The sequence below is a fragment of the Desmodus rotundus genome, chromosome 3, assembly GCF_022682495.2.
Source record: "Desmodus rotundus isolate HL8 chromosome 3, HLdesRot8A.1, whole genome shotgun sequence".
NCBI classification, from domain to species: domain Eukaryota; kingdom Metazoa; phylum Chordata; class Mammalia; order Chiroptera; family Phyllostomidae; genus Desmodus; species Desmodus rotundus.
The window spans coordinates 57,293,271-57,298,069 of record NC_071389.1 but is presented as its reverse complement, the minus strand read 5'-3'; the positions used below and the strand labels follow the sequence as shown (position 1 = coordinate 57,298,069).

The 4,799-nt window shown below is 31.6% G+C and overlaps 1 non-coding gene across 1 annotated transcript; it reads left to right on the top strand.

Annotated features, from left to right (window-relative positions):
* Window positions 1-670: 670 nt before the first annotated feature.
* On the top strand, window positions 671-882 carry LOC112309445 (small nucleolar RNA U3). Its single transcript, XR_002975244.1, has one exon. It is a non-coding gene; the product is annotated as a small nucleolar RNA U3 (small nucleolar RNA).
* The last annotated feature ends 3,917 nt before the right edge of the window (window positions 883-4,799 follow it).

Below are 4,799 nucleotides of genomic sequence, written 5' to 3'. Positions count from 1 at the left end.
TTAAATATCTAGAAGAAAAACAAATCAAAATATATTTGACAAACTGTGAAAAAATAATTTCAAACTGAAATCACAGGTAAAAGAGTAATTTCCTTACTTATAAAGAGGAAGGAACTAAAATCAATGCTATAACACCCAAACACCCAATAGAAAAATGGTCCAAACAAGCAAAACACATAAAGGGAGCTAAAAACAGCTCTTACACATGATATATATCAGTTTCAACAAAGATAAGAATTACATAAATTATACAAGAAGCAGTCTCTACAGAAGATGGATTTGCTCCCAGAATGGGAATTGGGAAGTTGGATTGTCAAATTGGGATGGAGAGAGATTTCAGACTGTAGACAGTCTTTAGTATTGTGAAATGTGTTCTATGATATGTACTGCCAATTCAAAAATTAATTACATTGCAAAAATAAAATAAATTGAAAAAGCTTTAGATATCTTTCAACTGAAATTTTGAATTTGGGCAATAGAAGGAATACTTAATAAAAATCCTGAATTTATCATTAAGAAGCAAAATTACCTGGATAAGTTATTTAATTTCCTTCAATTCCAGATTCTTTGTTAATAAAATTGGAATCATAAGACTTGTAAAATTTCTTTCTTGGACTGTACTTACGCACATGGAAATGTAAATATGATGAGTATTAATAACACAAAAGTAAAGAGTATACTTCCAAGGATCATTTCTTAGTTCGTTACTAGAGAAGTTTCTCTGAATGTGTAGAGCGCCCAGAACCACGGGAGGAGGCCCAGCGTTCTCTCCTGAGCGTGCAGCCGACTTTTGGTGCTGCTTTGGCAACTGCCAATAGCCACTGGTGAGTGTTCTTCTCTTCCTTTGGAAGAGTAAGAGAGAGAGAATGCAGTTTGAGTGGTAAGAAAAAAAACACAAAAGTACACATTATGTCATCGAACTACATGAGAGATCCTTTTTATCTTTTTTGTACTTTTGCTCAAGTGTGATGATTCTATGTATAAACATTCACTATGTATGTTAAGGGGAAATAAAATGTGAAATATAGGAGGTCCTTTCACTAGTAATTCCAGAATGTTAAAACAATGGAATAATTACTAGGAAATTATTAAATACATGATGTATAAGAAGTTAATAATTAAGTATATTGGTTTCTTAATTTAAGACTTACAGAAATAACTCAGCCCCGCTAAAGCCCAGATTTGGTGCCCTGTGACTTCTGGCTTTTCCCAAAACTAAAATCACCTTTGAAAGAGAAGAAATTTTAGACCATTGATGAGATTCAGGAAAATACAATGGAGCAGCTGATGGCAAATGGGAAAACTGTGCGAGGTCCCAAGGTACCCATTTTGAAGGGGACTGAGGTGTCATTGTCCTGTGTACAATGTTTCTTGTATCTTCTTTAATAAATGTCTCTATTTTTCAAAACAAAAGACTTACAGAAATAAATAATCTAGGCCTTGAGCACCATTAAAATATCTTCATTTAACCTGCTCCTTATTGATATATTCAGAAAATTTCCACTCTTTGAGCATAAATGTTTAAGTATCATTTTAATTATGATTTTTATAATTCAATATGCTTTACAAAATTCATAGTACATTGTCATTTTCCTAGAGTTGATATCTGGCCCAGTTTGCATTGTGTGTCTCTTTGTGTTGCATGTTTTGTTCTCTCTGCACAGTTTCTGGGTGTTCTGGCCACCTATGTAGTGGAAGTAATAGTTGTGGTTGTGTTTCGATGCAGTGAGAGGAGAATTTAAACCATCTTCTCTTAGTGAAATCAGTAAATTCCAGAATGAGTAAAAGTTGAAAATATATATCCTAAAGAATAACAAGAAGGGTAAAATGATATCTATGCATTCATGCAAATATATTAAACATTAATTTTACCTATAGCAGCTCAGAAGCATGAGTTTTTAACTGTGATGAACATATTCTGTATGGGTTACTTATAGACTCTCATTTATAATTAAAAATGCTGAAAGGTGTGTGTTGCTGCGTGTCCATGAATGTGTATTTACATATATTCATCTAGACTAAGAACTTTTACTGCAAAAAATAAACTGTTAACCATTTAGTGTACATAAACATTTTTAACGGATATGTGAAGGCATGCACTTATCTACATTTCAATATTCCAATATATCCATGTATGTGTGTTGCCTTTCTCTAGGGTTGTACCTTACAAATTCTAAAATATTTTATTTGAGAATTAAAAAAAATTAAATTGAGACTGAAAATCATTTAGGGTTAACTGAGTTAAATAACTAGTAAATTTTTTTAAAGTTACTATAAAAATTGGTCATTAGAGAAGAAGTGATTGGTTGATGTTTTCTCCTTTTATATCAACCTTCTGGTATAGCTAGATCTCTGTTAACATTCTAGATGAATATTTGCATGAACATATAAAGAAGAATAGGTAAATATTATGGATTTAACATTATGTTTTCATCATATGTCACCATTCATTCATGCTATTGTATACATCTTTTGAACTGAGAATCTAGCTTTGAGTTTAAGAGAACACATCAAAAAATGTTGTCTTATCTATCATACACACACACACACATAGATAGGTAGGTAGATAAATTTTAAACCAGATTTTGTGAGTAATGTTTTCACCATATGCATATTAGCCACCTAGCTGATAATAAAGTTTTTGTGCAATATATTGTATTTGTGTATTATATAAAATTCTATAATGAAGAATCAGAAAATATAGTTGTTGAAATCCCAAGCTGAATAAATGTTTTCTGTTATAATTGCTCTAGTTTTATATCATCACTATTAATAATTTCACAACCACCCAATTTTTCTCCCATCTGAACTGATAAACTGGCAATTTTTCAAGGCCATAAAAATTTAGTATTGAATTATAACTGCACCCATTATCTTAAAAATGAACTTGTCCTTCAGGTGAAATCACTCTGCTTATGACACAGATTTTTTTCCTTTGCTATTATAAGTAATAGTAATTTTCACCTTTAATAATATAAGCTGCATATGGTCCTGATCAATTATAGAGTCACCTAACTTATTATTTTATCTTATTTGTGTATGTTTTCATGCACGTTACTTATCAGCTGTCTCCTTTATTTTTTATTATGGATTTGTTTGCAGTAAAGAAGTATTATACAAGAGATATGGTTTAAAAACATTTTTAAAGACTTGTTTCTCCAGTTCATAATATTGATGACTTGAAGCTATGCAGACCAGAACAACATCTATTAATGGTTTTTAAAAAAGTACAAAATCCTCATGATTAGAAACTAACTTACCAATGTAATATGTATTAGATATTTTGTATTTTGTTGGTGCATTTTGAGGGTAAAATAAAAACCTAGGAATAAAAAAAACCTACCCTAACCTTCTCTTCTTAATAGTTAAGAGTTTCTTGGAAAGATTTTGAATTTGCAAGGCAAAAATCTTTCCCCAGTATTGGCATTTATACAGAAAACATTGTGAATGAATAATTTATTCCTAAAGTTAAGTAAAATGATAAACAAGAAAAGAGAATTCTAATTCAAATGCTGAATATTTTGTTTTAAAAGGGAGCAGGTGCTACAGTTGGCAGTGATGGGCCCGCTTATTTTAAACCAACTCTCTCACTCACAACAACCAGAAAGGCTTGACAAAATGTTCAGTATAGGTATTTAAAATGATCAGAAAGCTACCGAGGATTCAAGGACTTGCGAGGTCAACATTCTGAATAAAACAGGAGACCAAAGTCCCGAATATGACTTTTGAAGCTATTTTTTTCTTAAGGTATTTGCCAATTCAAAGATAAAGTATAAGAAACTAAGAATCTAAGAGCAGAAGCAAAGGGTAAAAAGCAGAGAAGCTAGAAGTCTTAGAAGCCTCCCAAGGCTGAAGGGACATAAATGAGAGTTTGGGGCCTGCAAGGTTGAAAGAAGTCTGTGAACATCCTAGGCTTCCTCTTAGGAACCTGTGGGCTACCATCTAGGAATGAGAGAGAATTACACATAGACAAGAGTTTGCAAAGACTGAAGTCCAGCTTAGAATCAGTTCAAACTCTGAATAAGGCTACTAACTGATGTGCCTTGTACAAGATAATAGTCACTTTATTTCATTTTATTTTATTTTTACTTTTTATTGCATATTTTTCCATTACGATTTATTCTCCTTATATACATCTCCACCCCCAATCACCACACTGTTGTCCATGTCCATGAGTACTTTAACCTTTTTGTTCATCCCTCCACCCTTAACACTCCCCCCACTAGCTGTCATCCTGCTCTCCATCTATGAGTCTGTCCCTATTTTCCTTGTTAGTTCAGTTTGTCCCTTAGATTCCACATATGAGTGAAATCATATGGTAGTTGTAATTCTCAGATTGGCTTATTTCACTTAGCATAATGTTCTCCAGGTCCATCCATACTGTCAAAAAGGGTAAACCTTTATTGTTTTTTATGGCCAAGTAGTGTTCCATTGTGTAAATAGTCACTTTTACCATGCTTATTCAACCTTGGACTGAATGTCTTTATCAATGAAATAAATTAAGACAAAATGTGTTTTTGTAAAAATGACACAATAATAATAAGAAAGTAGAAAAATTGTAGAAAATACCAAATAGAAATTTATACTGTTTCCAACTTCTACCATTTATAAATAACTACAGTTTACTTTATAATAAATATCTCTGCAGATATATCCTCCAAATAGTATCACACTAAATATATCTTATATTACTGTACAGTATAATATAGATACAAAAAGTACATAAATGTATTTTATACATAATTATAACAGAAGAAATTTTTTAACTAACATAAAATAGTGGAATTAGAATGGCTGTA